Here is a 22,357-nt window from a genome sequence, read left to right as displayed (position 1 = left end):
GGGAAAAAAAAAATATTCCTGTCTGAAGGGGCTTATATAGAAATGAGGAGGTTTTTCTTCCAGCCTTGGTGGAGGTCTGCGTTCCAAGTGCCATTCTGGTTTTGCAGTCTCATTCAAGACTGTCTTTGTCATGTGACGTGGGCGGCATCACCCCCTCCCTCCGTCTGAGCTGGTCTGAGGTTGCGGGCGAGGGGGTTCAGAGTGACCACAAAAGCCAGCTCACAGACCCTCTGTCTCATCCCACCGGTGCCCTTTGACCCCTGGCTAAGACATCCTTTGAGCTCTCTTCACGAGCCCGCACTGCTATTGGCTGGCACTTTTGGAGACCTTCTTTAAAACAGTCGTTCTTTGTTGTCATACGGGGATTTTTTTTTTTTACCCCACGATTGGCAATCTTATTTGTTCTCTTGCCGTTCAAAAGACACTTTCATTTTAAATGGAGTGAAAGTGTTTGTTTCTGGAGTTTTCCCCTTCGTTGTCCTCTTCGGGACTCCCGTCACGTGTTTCAATACTTTTGCTCATTCGAAAATTGCTCCATTCTGACTTGTTTAACCCATCAAGGCATGAAATTTAGAATTGTTGCCTCATTTATCTTTTGATATGAAAGCCAAATGTTTTTAGTGTACAACCAAAGAAAGGAATTGACCTTGCCGTTCCAATACTTTTGGAGGACACTCCATGTGGCATTCCGTGCAGGTCAGGTTGGCGATGTCTTCACATATTGAATGTGTCAGTCGGGTTGTGTCGCTCGTTTGGATGTTGTGTACTTAGCGCACGCACGCATTCCAGCTCGGGTTGTGCGCTTGGCGAGATTCCCGCTGCTCCGTCGCCAAGAAAGGCGGCCCTGTCGGGAGCCGAAGGAAAAGTGTGTGTGCTGATGTGTGAAGCGGCAACGGAAGGGGGGGGGGGTGCAATGGATCACGGCCTCGTCTGCTGCCGGGTGTAAATATGGCCGCCGCAGCAGGTGTGGCGAGCCGGCTTTCGTCTCCTCGGCTACAGGGACACCGTCTCGGAGGAGTCAATATTTGCGCTCGCCATCAAAGCCGGGCCTGTTTATGCATGAAAACATAACTTGTGCCGTGTTCCAGTGGATGTGCACTGGAACATTTATTGTAGTCGGGATGTTCCAGGCAATCTTTTTCAAACCGAGTAACGGTAATGCCTGATATGAAAAATTTATTTAACATGATGTGCCAAATTGCCACACAATAGCGCCAACTACTGCAGCGGAAGACTCGATGTCCTAATTTTTGTCGCAAATATCGGTTGTTGGTATCGGCAGCCTTCACGAGGACCCGATACCTTACTACAAGTCTGGTATGGGACCATTTCTACTTCTTGTTTTTTTTTTTTTTTTTCAGAAGTCTTCCCAAAGATGTTGGCACAAGAAATGTGATTTGTATCGAGTCATTGCAATTGCTGCTTTAAAAGTTTGTTTCTAGCTTTTTGCATTCTTTAGTAATAAATAGTGGAATGTGGATTATTTTCACCAAAAACTTTGGTTTGTAACCAAAAAGCAGAGAAAACAAGCTTGTCAAATGTCAGGCAGAGCAGTGACACTTATGATCTATCAAGAACCTGGCCTTCAAATTCGAGTCAAACTTGAATTTCCTGGGTCATTTCATTTCAACGAATACTTGGGGAAACGCCTTCTCTGATTGGCTGAAAAATATCAGTTAAAAATATCCACCAATGAGTCGGTGCAGGCCACAAATCTGAGTGGTTCTCCAAGTGTCTCCTCTTCAATGGCAGCTTGTGGAGAATTTTCAAAACACTCAATTTTGTTTTTTTAATATCCCTAAAAGTTATGTTTCTAAGTGTAGTGAAATTTGGAAAGGAAATGGAATACATCTCCTCTATTTGATCTCAAACTTGCCATATTAATTGTCAAATTAGCCTTTAAGCTAACACAGCCACTTTCACATCATGTAGCACTCTAAATGTCGACTGTATGTACAGTCCACCACCAGAGCCATAATCCTCTTCACCTTTTTTAACAACGCTCTCCACTCTCCTCTCTGTGTACTCTTGGCAAGTGTGTGGAAAAACACTCGCAAGGCTTTGCGGGGATTTGCATCCCCTCGTGCGGTCGGCTCATTGAAACCATCCGTTCGCTCGCCATTCATTTCTGTAAATTTGCTAAAGGAGACGCAAAATCCTGGCCGACGGGACGCCTTTGGTTGAAAGATGACAGTATGCAGACAGCCCATGGTACGGAGCGAATGAGCCACATCACACGTAGCAGGCGTCTTGCTAGCCGCGTCCTTTTTATAGCCTCCAAAGTCCTTTCCGCCGCACCCCCCGGGGAGCGAGGAAATCGGCGTTTCATTAAGTGACGGTCCCGGAAACAAATAGGCTCTGTCGAAAGGAGGGGGAAGAAATGACACTTGGAAATAATCATGTGTCGGAAGCTCGTGGCGGAGTGCGCCAGGCCAGACGTCCCACTGCGACCTCTGAAAGTTTGCGTTTGAAAAGCAAAGCTCCTTCTCAGAAGCCAAATCAGGAAACTGCAAAGTCTCGATTGGGTTCCATTCAAGTACGCCCCTTCCGATATTGTCTCCGCACTTTGCTAAAGGAGCCTTTTATCAGCCATTTCGGATCATTTCCCTCTAAATAATGACATTTTATGATGTGTCAACACTGCGGTTGAGCTCTGGTTAGGCCTCGAAGGCATAAAAGCGTTTTTGTTAACGCTCGGGAGAAGTTAAAACTTCCTCCCGGTGTGGTGTTGGCGCTAAACAATAACAACGTGCGTATTAGCTGGACTTGTTTTGTATCCGCCGTTTGGGAAAAGCTTTACGGGATGAGTGATTATCATCATTAGCAGCGAGCCGTACGGAAAATGGCGTCCAACAACAATGAATCATGCTGCAAGCGCTGCAGACAGTGGTTGAATCCCCGCGGACAGGTGCATGTCTCGAGGACCTCCACAAATAGGGGGGGCGGGGGGTCTTCCAGGGGTAGGTGAAGATTTGATATCATCAAAGGTGAGAGTGTTGACGAGCTGCTCCGAAACTGAAAACAGAGGAGTCTGGTTCGATGGAAGTGGGAGGGGGAGGGGGGGGGGTTATGGCAGGGTGTTGAAAGGCCTCCTTCTGTTCTTTGTCTGTGTTTATCCTCGAGTTATGGCTACCGCGATCTGCTCGATGCGTTTCGGGAGCGCCGCCTGTTTATCTGTAAACACACTTCTCAAAATGTCTGTAAAGTGAATTTTAAAAACAGTTTTTTAACATAGTTGCTCATTACATGCAAGTCGGAAAATCGGAAAATATGCAAAAGTCAATTATCTGACCCGAGTCCTGGCATATTCCAGGAGGGGGGGGACAGTGTCCCCGCTGTCCCCCCCCTCTAATCCGCCAGTGGATACAACGACTGAGAACTATGTCGTAGTGAATGGTGGAGATGGTGTTCAATTATTTTTGTCATCTGGGGCTTTGGGCTGGTGTGGCTGCTTTGGAGCATCTTGTTGGAAATTAGCCGTGGAAATATTCATAACCAAAACAAGAGCCATCTGTAGATGACCATTCTTAAGGCGCATTTATGGTAAATGTTGGCAAATTAGGGCTTGACACTTTTTTGTTTTTGACATTGAATTATCTTTGTTATGAAACGATGTGACTATTTTGTATTTGTGTGGCCCACAAAAGGACCCCGGCCCGTAGTTTGAGCACCGCTGTTTTAAGTGCATGCATATATATATTTTTCATCTGCAAAATGAATTTAGCATCCATTATTGGAGGCAGTACTCCATTGCAGCGTGTTTTGCTAGCTCCTCCGAGCTATCAGTCGACACCCAGCCGGGCCCTCGAGGCTCTCGTAGAGATGCCGCAGATGCCGTCACATGACATCGGCGGTGACAAATAAAAAGCAGCGGCGATGACCGCTCTCTTGTTTATGACTGGTGCCCTCAGAGTGGATGCGGCCTTTGACCTCGGGGAACTTTGGTCCGACTTGGGAGGCAGCCCTACCGAATGACACGCGGGACCAAAATAAAAACCTCAAAGAGGAAACTTGAGATATCAACCCATCTGTCGTGACGCTTCCGCTGCAATGTCGGTGTTTAACGAGAGAGCACCTTGAGGCAAAAAAGCAGAATTACATTTGACAAGGCATGCAACCTTTTCTCTTTTCCTTGTCGAGGTGGCATGTGAGTAGAGATATTAGTCTCCCGCTGACTCGACATCCCCGGAGACAACCTTGTCGAACTCACCGCACTCCCATCATTTCACTGTCAAATTACGACTGTGATGACTGACTACTTTGAGCCAGTACACACACATCAGGGCCCTAAATAGGACAAGTCCAAAAGGGTGCCAGTGTTCCTGTCTAGTCCCAAGTGTCATTTACTCGTAATGGACGTGTTCTTTTGGCCCCAAAACCCAGGTGGTACCAAAAAAAAAATTGGCCCGCGAGAGTGTCTTGCGGCTTGCAGGGACAGTCTAGCAGTTTCCCCACCTACGAGCCAAAACACACTTTGGACGCCAATTGCCGGGCAACATTTCCTCCGGGTTTGAAGCCTTGTGGTGAAATCTTTACAATGTGGGAACTAACGCGGCGTGGCGTAATCCACGCAACTGCTGTGCGTCGGAAGCCTTCATCCTTTGCTTTTATATATGGCGCGTGGTAACTTGGTCCAGTCTGGCAGCTGCTCTCGGAGCGCCATAGTAAATTGTAACCCGAGATCGGGCCGTGTAGTTGGGAATGGTGCCAATTGGGTCAAACCGGAATGGCGGGGTGCAAAATTAGACGAAAAATGGACATCGTTAGGCGGCAAGCCTTTTTACCCCCCCCAAATGGGTCTAAGATGAGTGAGGAGTTGAAAAGTCAACATGGCCGCTCCACCTGTTCACAACAACTGGTCCCAAATGTAAACGATGTCACATATTTGAAGCCCGTAAGACAAATACGTGCGTTACATCATTGATTTGATTTTTCTCGGCCAACGAGGAACAAACGGACGGTCGGGAACACGCGAGGCTGCAAACAGTCGTTCCGTGTCTCCTCATCCTGTTTTAGCAAGCCCAAAGCCAGCGTCCAAGCTAAGCCACGATACGATTATATTGGCTGCTAATCCGACTATGTCGGCGGTCGTGCGAGCGAGGGTTTTAATGGAGGAAAACACTGTCTGGGAATCGGGATCTGAACTTGAAACTAGGACGGATTATTTATTATCCCATGGCAGTTTACAACCTATGTAAGAGGGGGGAAAAAAAAAAAGGCATTTGTGGATGTTCACTTGCCAAAATACAGGTCGAGAGTTACAAAATGGCGCTGTCCACTGTTCTGAATGGAATTGACTTCTGTAGATCCACGCCAAGTGGTATCATCAAATATCGATATCCTAGGCGATTAAAATGATCCCAAGGGAGCTCTCAAAACACAAATTCAGATCAATCTGGCAGCGTCAGAGAAAAAAATTGGACAAGTGTCTTGTTTAGTTTGAAAGATTCCAACAGTGCTGCTCCCTCTTCACTTCCAAAGTGGAGGAGCGCCGTCTTGGTCTGAGCATGGGATGGGGCTCACGTTACAGGCGGCTGCCCACCCGCATTTGATGGCAGTTCGAGGTGTCCAAACTCAAACCGATGCCAACCGTGAGTGGAAGCTCTCGCTCAGAGGCTTAGTAAAAAAAAAAAATTAAAAAGAAAAATCAGTTGCAGGGAAATCAGTGATCACGTGCTGCTGGATCCTAGGCGAGGAGATGATCCATCTTTCATTCTTAAATCCGGATTCTTTACTTGTGAATCACATGGCCACATCATCAGGCATCGCTCATTGATATTTTCATCACCATAGCAACAGGCTGATGCGGAAAGGCCAGAAAAAGGCCGACATTGTGTGCAGTCCAATGATTGGTCCCATTGTGTGAAGATGATTGACGGCAGAGGGTCCCACTTGTCATGTCAGCATGTTTGTTGATTGACGACGGGAGGCCTTTATGAGGGCCCGGCTGGAGTTTTATCGGCCGGCGTGGCGGACCACGATCGTTTACGGGTTCCTGCGATGACGGATGGTGACAACTGTCGGCTTTCTCGCCAGGCCGGTGGTACGGGGTCGGGCGGGAATGTTGGCCAGGCTTCCGGTCTGCAATGTTATGAAACTCGAGTCACGTCGGGATATAACGCGAAGAATAGCATCCCTCTCGTTGCCACGGCAACCTCGGATTATTCCTTTGCGCTGATTTACCGTTCACGACGGCTTGTAAAAACTGTGGCACGGAATCAAGTTTCATTTAAAAATAATAATCGGAAAAATAGATTAATTGCGAATTCACTGGCAGGACAGAATTCTGGGTTGGGACCCTGCGGGTTCTCGCCAAAACCTTTTATTGTGGGTATTATTTTCCTATTTGGTTTGTTTAAACACAACATGTGTAAATTTAGGTAGACCAAAAGCGAATGTTGTTCCTTTTCCACTCTGGCGAATCAAGTTAGCTTTTTGTTCCTTTACCCAACATCAATTCTCTTGTTTGGCTTTAATCAGGGAAAAAAACACAACAACATTTGTGCATTCATCCAGTGGCGCGGCAAAGTGCTCCTCCCGCACCGATAAGACGATCCCGTTCGTTTAGTTGCATAAGACACCTCTCGCTTCGGATTCACTCACCCTCGTCTTTTTCATCATCGCCGCCGTAGAGAACCTGTCGATTTACGAGCCGACGGGTTAGTGTTACCGCCGCTCTTCTTGGATACGCATCACAGGCGCCGAGAGCGTCAAGACGGTTGCTCGGCACGCTGAGTCGACGCTTCTTTCGCACCTGTTATTTAGTGGCGTCATAAACTCTTTTGAATCGTCGACTTCATCAAATTCTTACGAAGAGTGCATCGCTCGCTGACAATGATGATATTAAGGCGGGTTGTCGTTATGGACCTGCCAGGACCTTGTAATGTATTATAATTTTCTTCAAATCACTCCGAAAGAGGAAAGCTTTCAGCTAAAAAAAAAACAAAAAACCCTCATGTCTATTATTGTTCAATTGCACTTGTCAAGCTTCCACTTGTGTGGCCCTTCCAGTTGTGCAAAAACAAACAAGATGTCTCCTTGGCAAGTGGCTCCCTTGATCTACTAAATAAAGAGCAGCGGCCGGGCGGCAGGCGCACTTGTTATTCTACTTTGAGTGGAATGCTTCGTTTTGTTTTTATAGCAAAAAATGCTTTCTCACAAACCAGCTCCCAGTAGAGCAGGCGTGTGGAAGAGTTTTGCGACATGCTCCTTGTACAGGTGACGCTATATTAAAAAAAAAAAAATGGTAACCTCCAAGCCCTCCTTTTGATAACAGGCTAATTTCCCACGTCAAGCTAAGTAGCGACCTAGCCTCGTCTCAAGCTGCTTGTTACTTGACTTTTAATTTGACAAGGACGCGACATGAAGATTTCATAAAGACAAACAAAGGTCTTAAGAGCCTCTGCAGGCTGTTTTAAAATAATTCCAGGCCACAATAACAAAGAGCGAACTGACGTGAACTGTTCCAGTGGCGTTTAGTCAGTCACTTCCTGGGGTGTGTTGCTCATGACTGCCGCAACGCGCGTTAGCTCACGTTAGCGCCTGGTCCTAAGAGATGCTTCAGGCCTTCATCAAACAAAAGCACCCCCCTCTCCTTATCTGATTTACGAGTAAACTAACAGGCCCACCAAATGAGACACACAATTTGAGTCTGGAGCGGTGAAAGCAATCGGGTCGGAACACCGCAGAGGAAGCGGCCATTTTTGATTGACGACTTTTCAGCTGCCGCAAGAGACGGTGGCCGCTCAAGTTAGTGCGTGCCGATCGAAGGCCAGGATGTAAATCATGCCTTCGCCGGGACCTTAACGCAGAGGGCGCTCCAATTACTGGCTCTGTCACCAAAGTCTGATGAAAGACTTTTTTTTTTTTTTTTTTCTTGCTTAGCTGTTGCAAATGAATTCTGTAGGTCAGCGGCTTTATTTAACATCCAAAACGAGCGTGCACTGTTTCTGTTTTTGTCACCTTTTGCCACAGATGGAAAGCCGGCTGGCTGCTATGATTAAATCCAGTCGGACTGTAAAGTGTTCTAATTGATGCCAGAAGGGGGGGAAAAAACCAAAAAAAAAACACAAACGATGTGACACAACTGAATTGCAGACATCTAGTAGGCATGTCATTAAAGTTGACATTTACTTGTCTGCATTCAATACATTTTACAATCCTGGCAAGGTGTGCAAAATGCTTCTTGTTGGTGCCAAAAGGAGGGAAATGAGGCCAAAGTCAGCTTGGAAGGGCAAAAAAAATAAAAATAATTATAAAAACTCCTTAATGTATCCCAAGAATGGCGGCTTTGCCCATCATAAACACGCAACAATATGAAAACACGGTCCTTATTTGGCCTGTTCACATGAAATGTGTAAACGTTTATGTCATAAACATGAGCTTCTCTAGTGGTTTTGTGGATCCAATATTGGAACGTTTCATTTTTTAATAATGATAGATGGACGGTACGATGGACTTGTTAGCCACAACAATCGCGACGGCGGCGCGACAGCTGTTCCGTGTCGATTGACTTAAGAGAACGTCCGCACACTTTGGAATCATTTGAAGAAAAAACAAGTCTGAGTGTGTGATGATTTTTTTTATTTTTATTGAGGGACCAAATGAAAGCAAACTATGAACTCAAATGTTTTGGCATGTTGTCGCCTGACATGGCCTATGCGTCACTTCCTCTTAATTTCACATCACGTCTTCCCGGATCCTCGGGTTTTCCGACCTCCTCGTGTTCTTGCGCCGAAGGGCCGGCGAGTACGTTTCTTTTACAAAGTCGAGTCATGCCGTGTGGCGTTGGAACTCACTGACTCACACGCGGGAGAATCGCTGGAGCAATGAGGCCAAGGTTAAAACAAAGTTACATTCTTCACGTTGCTCTTAAGATCGGATGATTGCTCGCGGCTCTTTTGATTTTTAGGATGGACAAATTTTACTTTTGACTTCTTTTCATGATTTAGTTGTTAATATCTGACCATAGGGGCTTCACGGTTGGTCATCAGAAGGTCTTTCCAAAGTAGTTGGTGCACAAAAGCATGCGCGGTGGGATGTGATCACAGTGCGGAAGCCAGGGGTCAAAGGTCATCACTCTCAAATAGCCCCCCACGGCCAGGGCTACGAGGGCCCGGCGGCTCGCGAGGCTTTGAAATGGGACCCGCGGATTCAGGACCGGGTTGTCGGCGCGCCGAGATCCCAGTTGTCGCGTCAGGTGTCGGCTATTTTGGAGACGACGAAGGACGAGCTAGCGAGTGTGCGCTGATCCCGCTTGGCGGAGGAAACGACAACGCCGGCGCGTTTTGTGTCTGCGAGTTTACGGCAAGGAACAAAAGAACAAGCTTCCTTTTTCCATCTTCAAAGGAGGAGCAATCAATTAGTCATCAAAAATCTCTCAGAGAACAAATGCTAACCTTTCAGCGCATTCATTTTTCATTACCTGCTGTGATTGGCCAAGATTTTGGTTCACGTCAATAAAAAGCTTTCCATTATTATTCCGTGTCCACTCACAGATCAGATTTATCAAAGGTGATGTCGATGTGGGAGAAAAAAATTAATGAATGTCTCCAAGCTGCAGGCAGGTTTCTCATGGATTATTCACATTGAGAGGCTAGGCTGCTAATTGCTGATATGCTGAACGCTCGCAGATGCCCCGCAGACATGAGGAAACCAAGGGACGCTTCATTAGGTACATGACGGGGATGATTTTTGAGCTTTCGGTCCAGGATAACCCGTTGAACTTTGCTTTCACTAAGGTCAAATATGAGCCAAAGGTTCATCAAAAATTGCTTGTGGATTTTTCATTTAGCATCCCAGTCTGTTTTTATTTCGGGGGGGGGGGGCTCATTAGCAGCAATTCCAATTTCCCGGGACAGTCAGTCATGCAGACAAGCAAACGCTGAAAACTAGAAAGAGGCTTTTGTTGCCGCTATTGATTAGAAAGGCCACGCCGTCCAAAATTCTGAGGGATGGAATGCTCATTTTGGCCAACGTTGTTTTATTCACAAGTGGAGCGGTTCCCTGAAGAAACGAGGGATGAAAGGCTCACAGCCATGACACAACACTGCGACTGTGTCAAGTAATTGGCATGAAGAAGGAAAAACCAGTGGCTAGCATGTTAGAATATTAGCATACTAGCATATGATCAATGTAGCATATAAAGATAGCTTGGGGAGCTAAAACGTCCACCCCCACTAAAAATGTTTGAGGTTTTTAGCTCCACTTAACAAATCAGCCTTTTGGGATTGCGTTTAATGAAAGTTTTCCATCAGAGAACTGTTTCCGTATCTGGCTAAATACAAGGCGGCTTCGTTGTTGCTTTAGCGGAGACACCGTTGAGACATATATCTGTCCATTTGAAATTCCTGGAAATGATAGCCGTTCTTTGATTTTGGCTAACTTGGGCAGAGTGTCTGCTAGCACTCGACGCCACCCTTTGCGATTCATTACTCTCTTCTCGGTGACCCAGCGAGGTTTTTGGCGAGAGGAAACCCAAACCGCAGGCATCCCCACCAGCCGTTCCCATCGTCCCTTCCCAATGGCAGATGAGAGAGAGAGAAGCCCTCATACTTACAAGCTCCAGTGACTTTCCCAAGTTTTTCCCCCTCCCTGCGTGCTCAAATCTCGCTAAAGTCTATAATGACAAGATACATCTACCCACAAAAAAAAAAATCCAAAAGCTCTCTCTGACGACGCTAATAGAGCCGTGACGAAAACACCGCTAGCATCTTTTATCCCAGGATCCACTTTGAGTCTGACGAGCGAATTTGTCACACTATGAGAAAGCCGAGCGGCTAAGCGGCAAAGTTGTTTCGCGCTCTCCATCTAATCTGGTGGAAACTCAATCCCGAACCCCCCTTTGCCACTTCAGACCTGCTGCTTGCGGTCTGCATTCCGTCCGTCCGACGAAATGCGCATTGTCGCCGCTTAACTCTTGCGAGCGACACGCATCGGACACCAGCTGGCCAACTGCTAACAACCGAGCGACACCGCTTTAGACGGTGAACAGCTCGGCCACGGATTTGGTTTGGTGTCTTCGCTCGCAGAAGTTCTCGCTTCTCAGTTGGCACCCGACCCCGGTGTCGCATTTCTTCGCCAGATGCGAGATCCCCGTCGGGCAGCACAATTAGCCCGGGGGCCCGCTCTTGTAAGTCTTCAGGCGCTTTGAACTCCTTTGGGAGGCTAATGAAGCTGGAAACCATTTTTTGCTACTGTTCCAAGTTGGCAGCAGTTCTCCGACCGCTTTTCAGAGCCTCCTTGTTGGTTCCCATGTATGTTTATAGTCTGTATTTCATTCGGAGCAATCTTTGTCATTCCCCCCTTGTTCTTCACACTTGTGCTGTGTGGTCTCGTAATGCCCCGCCCCTAACTCGACCTCAAAGCTCCGCCTCCCAGAGAGTGTCAAAAGATGCGAGTGTCTTATGACAGGGAAAGCGTTTTCATTTCATCAACAATAATTGTCACCCCCCACCCCCTTGAAATAATGAGAGGCCGACACTGGAGCTGATGTTTTACAGATGTTTACGTTGAAAAGTGGATGTGCTGAAATCCACTTGCTCTTACCAAGGCATGCATGATCGGGAGAACTTGCATTTTCTCTTCTATAGATAAAAATATGCCCTTTTACTGAACATGATTGACTTAATATTTTGGTGGAGCATTTATGACGTACTTGAATCAGCACCAACAATTTTGGGTGTGTTTCTCCTTTAATTAAATCCAGTCCACATTTATCATCATTTAGAGTCATGAATGTTTCCCAAAGCTCCAACTGGATGTAAAAATAGAAAGAAGCCTAAATTGCCACTGTGTAATCCCAATTTGGTTTGTTTACTTCCAGCCAAAACATAATGCAAAACATTTTTTTTTGTGGGGGTGCTTTTTGTTTAATGGCTGCTCTTGACTATTTCTACCTGAATGATGCAAGCCCGGCTAAATGTGGCCTGTGGTTTAGTCACCGATATAACTTTGCCCACCCGAACAAAAAAAAAAATCCATTTTATTGCTCTGAATTCACTGCAAGATTGTCACAGTGAAGATTTTGTGGACCGCTGCTCGCTCTTCTCACTCGCAAATTTCCTTTGGTGTTGGTGAGTAGCCAATTACACAAGATTGAATTTCCATTTGATTCTGCGAAGCCAAAAGCCACCGAAAATGTGATGGCTTAAATACTCCGCATCATGCAAATCGAGATATGTATCACGCAGGAGCTTTGGAATTTCTCGTGACTCCCGACATCAAAGTATTGATTGATTCATTGATTCTTGGAGGCTTCCTCGGCGGGTTTTTTACTTGCCAGATATTTCTACCAGTCTGTTTTCTGGTCTATCTGTGACAGCTGACTGGAATTCTCCTTTTTTGCTCTTCTCATCTTTGGCTCTTTTACGCTAGCCGCAAAATGTGACTATGAATTGAACTCTGTCCAGCGGTGGAACCCTGAGAGTGCTTCAACGCAAGCATTTCTGCATATTTGACATTTCTCATCACTCAAGTTAACTCATTTGGAGTTCTCTTCTTTGTCATTGCCTTTGCCAGATTTTTTTTTTTTTTTTACTTTGCATACACTGCACTTCTCTCGCTTTTTAAATTCATGACTTTCAAATCAAAGACCTGCTTTGGAAACCATTTTGGAGTCCTGGCGGTGATTTCGAGCCCAGCCGCCACCTCTCAACGCGTATCTTGTTATGCATCAGTAGTCTGATTTAAAAAGGTCGACGCTCGCTTGCTTCCCCGCGTCGAGCGCATTTCCCGGGCGATGCTTACTTGCTGAGTCTTTGAGCGCATTTTGGGCGACACAGCAAGTTCTTTTTGTCAACTTGAAAATGCTAATGCAGCAGGAAATGGCGGCGAGGGGCTTTTGGTGCCTATCAAAAGTCTCAACGGAGGGATTCTGGAAGTTCACACTAAGTGCTAACCTCCATATCTCGTCGGGTGCTAGCGTTAAGCTAACGACGCACGTGATTCGACGTCTACTTTAAAGACATGGAATGGAACATCAAGAATAAAAAGAAAAGATGCTCAATCTGAAATTTGATGATCTTGCGGTTAAAATGATAAAGTGCACCACGGTGAGCCATATTGAGAGTCGTAAAATATGAGGAGATCCATCGGTCAAAGAAAAACTGACCATTTTTAGAACACCACAGTTGTTTTTAGAAGATCCTCGTTATCGTCTCATGATAATCAGACAAAGAACGAGCTCCGTGTTTACCTGCTCTGGCGTTCTCGGAGGCGCTTTGTCAATGATTTTTCCACTCTTGTGACTCGCCTCCTCCAGTCTCTCCTTTCTTGTGGGCGGCAGGCTTAGAGGAGAAGTAAACAAACACTTAGTTCCCCATCGACAACATAACAGACGGTGGAGTGAGATGACTTTGAATGAAGAAAAGAAAACGCGCCATCATGGAATGTTTTTTTTTAAATTTGGAATTGCCAAGCAGCACTGCAAAGAAAAAAAAAAACAAATTTTCTCAGTGCATTATAAGAGATGGATGATTTGTGTGCGTTATTACCCTCCGCGAGAAAGACTGAGACAAAACACAGCAGTTACCCCGAGAGAATCGAAATGTCAAGGAGGGTTTCGCATTTGGCAAGGAGAGAAATGACTTCCGCAAGACTTCATCACGTACACGAGCGTTTTATCTGCTTTCCCTCCGAGCAGAACAAGCAACTGCTTGTCTCTTAACCAAGTACAGTTTATCAGGTCCATTATGATCAAATTCCTTTTGTGCATGGCGGGCGAGACGATGGAAGTCATTAATTTTTAAAGGCTTTGGTTTAAATAGAACGACTTCTTCAAGCAATTTCATTACGGTGGTAGACATGCCTTTGAATGATGGCATTAGCGGGGGGAAAACGATTTAATTTTCTCTTAAGTAGCTAGAAGAGCCGTTTGGAAGATGTCGGTCACGCACAAGCCTCTTGAGGGTTGTGAACCCGAGTCAAGGTCTCGCATGTGCAGCTGTCAACGCCTGCCAGAACCTTCGGTAGCCACGGGATTCAAAACAGCCCGTGACTTTTTTTGGTCTGAAGTATCTCACCTCGCATTCGGAAGCACCTGTCTCTCTCCCGGCTTTTCTAAAAAAGAGCCCAGACATTGCTCGCGCTCGAGAGAGCCTTGAAGTTGACCAGATGCAGCTGCGCCGGAAATAGGAACGCTTTTTTTTGTCTACCGATGCTAGCAAAACAATTTTGGCGGGAAAGTGTCTCTGTTAAGTCAGCTGTCAGGTTTTTAAATTTGTAAAGTAGCTTTACTGTTATATGACAAGGCAAAATCTCGTAGCCACCCCGCTAGCATTTTCACGCGTTGTTTCTTCCTTTTTTTTTTTAAGGATGCTAAAACTAAAGCAAAAATAAAACTACTTTACGACTTTAAAAACCTGACAGTTGACTTAACAGAGACACTTTTCCGCCAAAAGTACTTTGCTTACGAATTTAAAAACCTGACAGTTGACTTAACAGAGACACGTTTCCGCCAAAAGTACTTTGCTAGCATCCGTAAATAAAACTTACTCTGATATGACAAGGCAGACTCTCGTAGCCACCCCGCTAGCACTTTCTGGCGTCGTTTCTTCCTTTCGTGTGTGATGCCCTCTGGCAGCACCCTGCGTGTTCTGTCAGAGTAGAACAACCGTGTTGCGCAACAATTGCGCCATTGTGCACTTTGACATTTTTAGCCTTTTAGAACACCACAGACAATCACGGAGGAGTCTTGGGTCAATTTACTTGAATACTGGCGAAACCTCAAGGCAGATTCCACCTCACTGATGTCTCTGTTGCGAGCCAAACGATTTTATGTTACAGTGCGACTCGTAAAATTTATTTCAGATCACAATTTAGCATACTGGAAAGTAATGCGGTGTCCAAGCCAAGTAATTGGCCAATCGCAATCATGCTGACTTATTAGCTTGCTCCAAGTTGTACTCTGTAAAGGTTGTGTGGAAAACTATTGTTGTGGAATGACTGTAAATTGTGTGCGAGGCTTATTTTCAAAGGTTGTTCCATGGCAGAGCTTTGGCACAAGGAAGCTCAATGAAGGAAGTTTTTTTTTTTTTTTTTTTGCTTCCACAGTAAACATGTAGAACTTTTTTGGCTGCTCCAAAGCTCAGCGAGAAGTTCCTGAACTATAATGGAAACAGCAAAAATCTGAGAAGAATGTTGTCTGGACTCGCAAAGTGAACTGCGGTAGGGTTTAGGTCGGCCATCTTTGAGGGATGAATTGTTCCTGTCCGTTTCATCTGAGATTGTCAGTTTGGGTTAAAAAGAACCAATTTGTTTGATTTAGTGCATTTTTATCGAAAACATACCCTCACCTGTTTCTGATGATGTCCATCTGTAAAGATTCCGTAGTTTCGAATCGCTACTAACCAATGGAATTATAAGCAGAGGGCCTCCGTACTAGGAATGATTGATAAAGTGGAGCTCGTGGAAAATGAGACTCGCCCGGTAGGTGTTGCGCAATCAGAACTAGCTTGCGCTTAGCATCGTCAAGTTCTCACGGAATACGTCGGCGCTGTAAAACGACGACTGTAATGTGAACAGCATGCGGCAATCAGCGAAGCCGTTTGCCGGGAGGAACCCCGTTTCTTTCCTTTCTTCCATATCACAACTGTCTTCAGCGTCCTCCATGTCGTCATCCGTGGCCTGGCTCTGTTTCGGGAATGAAGCTTTCAAGTTCTGTCAAGCGAAGGCGTGGTGATAGGGGGTATGCATCGATGCCATTCAGGGAGTTTTGGGAAAGGACTCCACCTCCTTGAACCATTTAGACTATGGTCAAAGAACTCAAGGCTGTTACATCGACTTTTCAAAAGTTGAGGTTAGAAGGTTGGTCCAAAATACGGACAAGGTGGTTCTAAGGGTCCAAAGAACGCTGAACCACAATTCCGAGAAACCTTTAGCTCAACCCATCAAAAATCTAAATGATCATTCATTTCGATCCAACAACAGGGTCAAGCCAAACCATTTCTGGATTAATTGATTGATCATAACAATTTCATGACATCATTTTTCCTTTTGGCTGCGACAGCAACCAACGGGTGGCCCGAAGTAGCAAAGCTCGTTAGCGTTCTCCGTTCGTAACGCGCTGTTGTTTACAAGTCCAAGGTTGGCGTGCCGTCTCAAAGCTTGCATCACCGCTTCAATCTTGCGTGTCTTCTTTTTTTTGGTCGGTGGGGGGAACAGGATGACTTGGGATCTGCTCTAATCTCCCTCATTACAGGCGACGCAAGAGGAGATGATTGTCCGGCTTAATTCAAAACGTCTGGAGATTTCTCGCTGCCGGTTTGATATTTTTGCTCTGGCTCTAGTTCGCATGCCGCCGGTGGTGGCGTGTGGCCGCCAGCTGGACCGTTGTGCCGAATAAGGTGCCTTTAAAGGTCCCCCAAAAATGTGACACTCGGAGGCGGATCTTTTGGAAATTTTAGGTCCAAGCAAACTAGCGCCCCAGGCTGAGTTTGTTGTTTGGATTCTCGGCGTCTTTTCAAAAGTCCCTTTGGGATCAAACCCAGAATAAGACAAAGGGGTGTCGACAGAGTTTCTCCCCGTGGCCCGTGGGCCAGCTGAAACTACAAGATCCGGATTACAAATCATCCCAAGAGGACGAGCCCTGCTCGTTCTCCTTTGACCTGGTCAGTTTGAGTGACACATCGGGAGGAAATTCCAACGAGGCAGCCAGGTGACTGCTGCCGAAAACACTTGAAAATTCTTCTTTTGGTTATTTGACATGAAGCTTATTCAAAGCGATGACTCAACTTTTGTAAAAAAAAAAAAAAAAAAGAATTTTTAAAGGAAACATGGCGAGAAGTTGGGAAAACGGCAGCCTTGTTCATTAGCTGGAACATTTGGCTTCCTCGCTCGTGCTATTTCTGCCGCCTTGGATTGCACTCCTGCATACTTTGTGTGGAGTCTTTTTGATTACAAGCCCGTCTTTGACGCTCCCAAGTGCAAAGATGATGGTATAATTTGGTCCCTAGTGCCTCGATATGCTTCATTTGCTTTAGTTGACTTGGTTGGAGGAAGAGTTCATTTCCCCGGGAGTGAGTTAAGGTTCGCTCCACTCCGGGATGGGAAAATAAACGAAATTGAGCACTCGACGATTTTCACTTTAAGCGCCCATGTTGCTTTGGAAAAAAAAAAGGACATCCATCCCTTTGTCATACTTTTCTGTCTTGCCGTCAACAAGATGGAGTATCCGTGACATAAGAGTCTGCGCCCGTCACGCTCGTGTGCACCAACTGCCGCACGGAGTAATCCCACATGGGTCAAGTAAACATGACAAAGGACCACCAAGTCTTACTGCAGGAGGCCCGCCCGCCCGCCCGCTCACTCGCCCGCCGGTGGTGCTGGAGATGGAGAATTTTGGATTTATGATTGGTATGTAGCTATAAATAAATCTGGATTACATTCTCCGTGCAAAAAAAAAGAGACTGTAAAGCTGTTGACGAGTCAAACCAAATTAAATCTGGATTTGATCCACTTTGCGCATTTAATCACCATGTAAACAGAAAACAACAAAGTGTGTGCAAAATTCAACAACATGTTTTAATTCCCTTTATTTCTTTGTTCGGCTTACGTTTTCGATTTTATTCAACAATTTTTCTCGGAAAGCAGAATTCCTTTCTGTTCGTTTTTTTTTTATGACTGCATGTCTCCAAAAACCGTCCTTGAGCAGTTTGCGGAGAGGCCCCTGCGGTCCCCGTTTTACGACTCCTGGGTCTCTTAAACTTCCCGACGCAGACAGACACGCACAGGCGGGCACACATCTTCGCCGGCGCGGAGGTCGGCCAGCAGTCACGCCGTCCGCTGGCCGCAGGTGTTCGTCGCCGCATGATTTCACCGCGACATCCAATAGCCACGTGAGTCTTAAACACATAGAAAGTATTTTACTTGAAGTCCAACGCCGGCCCGCTCGCTTTCAGGCCGACTCGGGACTTCGGCGAGTATTTTAAAACGGCATAAACAAGTGCAGGCAAGCCTATATGATATCATGTCGGCATTACTCTGAAACTCTCGGCCAGCTTCAAAAGTGTCCCCACACAATCTCGACTATTCATGTCGTTTTTATATCTAGCTATAGTTGGATGGCTGTTTTTTTTTTTCTGGTGTTCCTTACAACCACCAAATCTCTTTTTTTGGTTCTTTTATCACAATTTTTTTTTTAAATTTTAGATTATATTACCTTTGTGATAAAAGAACCCAAAAAAGTGATTGACAAGGGAAACAAAATGAACTTAGTACAACTACCACCAAATAATCTTTCCGGCAAAATCAACTTCTCTCTGTAATACTCAGGTGTCCCAAAACTTTTGTCTCCTTTCTTGGTTCTAGTCTTTCCCTTCTGTCAAAACATTAGTTCATCTGGTGTGTTTCTAACTGCTCTACTCACATCTATTCCAAGATTGAACAATCAAAAGGAAAATTTTCATTGAGCAATCATGCCAAGCCAAACTCATTATGCCTCTTTTATTTTTAATACATGTGGAATCGTTGCTGACGTGCTTATCCAAGAGTAACATTGAGATGGCATGCACGTGTGTTATTCATTCTGAAGCTTTTTTTTTTTTTTTTGCTGTGATAGGCCTGACTGGGACACGGCTGTCTAAAGAGATACAAGGGAGCCAATCAATGTGCTCATTAGCGCCCCCCTCCCCCACCCATTTACCTTACCGCTTCCATTGCCTGGCAAGACTCTTAAATATGTCAGCACTTCTGCCAGAAGGAAATCACGTTGATCTTTTTCGAGGTGATGAAAAGCCTTTCTCACAAGGCTTCCGTCTCACGGGGCGGGCGCCGCCGCGGCCTTGAAGGAAGAGCGCTCACGATTCCTGAACGCCTCGCAGCTATCTCTTGTGTCTTGCTGTGTATTCTATCACTGCCAAGAATGACGCATTAAATGCAGCATTTTTTTTTTTACCAGATTCCCTTCTCGACAAATTTGAATCAATTCATTGCTTTTGTCTCTTTGACGTAAGCTAGCAAGACTGCGTTTGGACTTTGAAATTGCTTGAAGTTGAACGAATGACAGTGAGAAGGCCAGCATCTGTCCAGGAAAGGTTTTGTGCTTCACAGGGGGGGTCACAAGGTCAAGGGAACTTCTATTTTATGTCAACAACGCACTTAACTGACGACCTCCAATCCAGTCCAGAGTCGACGAAGACGAATTCCAGAGCTTCACTTCGTATGTTGTTGACTGATAATGTTGGGCTGCTTCAAGTTGGGAATTGTTTTGCTGGATAATTTTTCTTCTCAGGTGCTATCACTTCCAAAAAATTTTTTTTTTTTAATTCCTGAAGCTTTTTCTCATTGTGGCTTTACTTGCGGACTCTGTTGCCAGGCAACAAAAAGCATCACTGCGGAAAGCTGACAAAATCCTCAGCTGACACTGCTTTTTTTTTTTTCAAACTTGCAATTCATTCCTTTCTGTTTTTTCTACGCCAGGATTTATTCATTGTCATGCGCCTCAATTATGAGCCTCTGGATAAAAAAATGGGCCTCCTATTTGCCAGACTCTTTTTTTTTTTTTTTTTTTTTCCCCGCAAAAACCCGAGTGCGCAGCTTGGGTTCTGTTTGACCTGGATGCTCGAAGGTTGCCAGGTCGAATCAAGTCATCCGAGCGTGTTGTGGGATTTCACGGGAGATGTAAAAGTCTGTCTCGACTTAATCCTCCTGAAATTTTTGAATGGGTCACACAGTAGTGTTTTTGTCAACTATGCGAGAAATGAGCGCGTCACTCAAGAAGGCTCTCAAGCTCCGGAGACCTCGTAAAAAGTTTGCCGACATTGAACCGAGGCTCGATTATAAATCGTCTGCAGAGATATGCGGACAAACCGCAGATTCTCCTTTTTTTCAGTCCGGACTAAGTTGCAGGATCAGGACCAAGCAAAGTATTTCTCTTGGGAGCTTTTTTTTTTTTTTTTTTACATTTTGGAATTCAGAATACCATTCAATATTTGATCAAAGGTGCTTGTCCACAATGCCACCAACAGGCCACTTCTGCCGCCCCAAAACCCGATTGCAAAAGCAAACTGAGCACTTCCAGTGCTCGTCAAGCCAGATTGATGCTTGTGAGGTTTTGCGCCGGGACCCCGGCTTTGTTTTTTTTGGCAACGACCGAGCGTTAATGCCGAAGAAATGTTGGACGGGTTTGGTGGTGGTGGGGGGGGGGGGCTTTCACTGGCCTGCTCAGAGCCCTCAAACTTTTGTCCAGGGAGGCTGGCCTGGCCTGGTTTTGCCTCAGTGTGGTTTTGTTGTGCGCAGAAGTGCACCATTGTTACTTGTTACCACTAAAACAATATGTTACCGATTATGTAGACTTCAGATAATAACATTTGCACTGTAGACTTTAGCTTCCACAAAACTTTAGTGTCCAAGCGCCTATTAGTCAAGCAATGTTTTAATTTTGGTCCACTTCTGGGTTTTATTTGATTTATTTTTCTCTTCAGCAGCAACTAAATAACAGGATACACTTGCCCAATTTCAAGGTATTTAAACGGCGGATAACAGCAGGTGATGAATAAATAAATACATATTTTGGCAAAAAAAGGTCATAAGTAAATAAATAAATTGCAAGTCTGAAATGTCCCACTGCGTTTGATTGCACCTCATGTCTGGTGTAAGTTGACATTCACGGCTTGACTTATGTCGTAGTGTACAATGACGTTGAAATTATTCATTTGTTCTTAGCATCCTAAATTAATGATTGAAAATGACTTCGGGATTGCATTGGGATGGCTGCTAGTAACTAAACGCTGGGATACAAACCGAAATGTAAAGAAAAATCTAATCAAGTTGGCTGTCACGCAATCACGCGGGCTGACTTCAAAATAAAAGTTAACTAAAGATATTGTGTTGTTGTCATTTTATTATGGTAAGCCACCAAAAGTTCTGGTTTGTCAAGCGTTAAAATTAAGTCCTGCAAATGCTTAGTGGCCCACTTATTAGTCTGAAGGTCATGTCAAAATATCAACTTTTCTTTTAATATTTAACGAAATGTATTTCAAAATAGTGCCCTTCAATTTTCATTTATGTTTATCCGAATGACTCAATTCAAATATATGCAGAAGGTTTGGGTGCACATTTTTTGGGGCGCCATATTTTTGTGCCATCAGTCAATCAAACAAGTGTTGCCATCTGTCCTTCTTCTCATGGAATCCACATTTTTCCTCCACCAGCGCCTTTGGAACGTGATGTCCAAATGACACGCGGCAGAAGGACGTCTGCATGTTTTGGCTCTGGATTGTCACAGGATCAGAAAAGCTGTTTTCAATGCAAGCCATCAGGTTATTCTTGCATTCGCTTTTTTTTTGCTACAGTGAAATGTTGTCAAAGTTTTGCTTGGCGTGCTCTGGAGACCCACGCTGGTACACTTTGCGGCAATCTCATCTTTCAGCTTGTAATCAGAGTGTTGAAATAGTGTGAATGTGTGACGCTATCTGAAATCGAATACGGCTTATTTTGTTTGGCCTGTCGTCGTCGCCGCGCGGCCAAGGTTTTTTTCACCAGCGTGTCGTCGTCGCCCTCGGAGCGCTTTCCAGTGTCATTTCTAAGAAGATGACAAAAGGCAAGGAGGGGAAAAACTGCTTCTTGTGTTTTTTGTTTTTTTTTACAAAGGCCTTTGATGAGAACAACCCGAGCGCGCGTCCACCTGTGGTCTCGCGTTCGCCTCGGTTGGCAGCGTCCGACATTATCCTGAACGACGTCCAAAAGAGCTTGGAGGACTGACGCTTAGCCAAACGGCGGGATTGGAATTGAGGAACAGCAGAAGCAAACATCAGCTTGCATTTTGCACCCCAGTAAGACGACGAGAGGGACATAAATCAAGCCGGCTTGTGTTGTCAAAGTGATGAAATGCTGAGGAGGAGCCAGAGAAGCCAAGGTCGAATCGGGTCATGCACATCCCCCGAAAAAAAAAATTCTCTTCCTTTTAAAAACTCCAAATGCAACTTTTAATACAAAGGATCTCTTTATATAAAAGAAAAAAATGGAAAGAGGCTATAAACGTGCACTCTCAAGGTTCTTGAGCTGAACATTTCACTTCCAAGACGTCTGACGGCAACAAGCGCAGCCTTTGAAAGCTCCTTTCCATACCTGCCATCGGCGAGCTCGTTTTGGAAACCATGCTGTGGCTTTTCATTGCCTGGGACTGAATGCGACCTCATACAAAAACAATCCAGGCGGCTCCGTCGCACATGAAAATCACCGAAGCGTGTAATTGTCTTATTTCTCCAGCAGGCTGCGAGGGTTGACGGGGAAATGGCAAATTGAAAAAAACGATGGCTAAACAAACAGTTTGTAGTGGAAGGAAGATTTTCAAGTTTGCCTTTGTGGTTTTGTTTAAAGTCACACTGAGGAGTAATTGGACAGAAATGCCATTTTCTAC

General features: G+C 45.2%; 1 protein-coding gene across 1 annotated transcript in view; it reads left to right on the top strand.

Moving 5' to 3' along the window:
- The window catches only part of LOC147060178 (uncharacterized), a 56,812-nt gene that overhangs the window by 2,550 nt on the left and 31,905 nt on the right, over positions 1–22,357 (top strand). The window lies entirely within an intron of this gene.

This window comes from Syngnathus leptorhynchus, chromosome 2 (assembly GCF_054491065.1).
Source record: "Syngnathus leptorhynchus isolate UIUO chromosome 2, UIUO_Slep, whole genome shotgun sequence".
Lineage (NCBI taxonomy): Eukaryota > Metazoa > Chordata > Actinopteri > Syngnathiformes > Syngnathidae > Syngnathus > Syngnathus leptorhynchus.
Note: the sequence above shows the minus strand (reverse complement) of the source record. Positions and strands in the feature narration are given on the sequence as shown.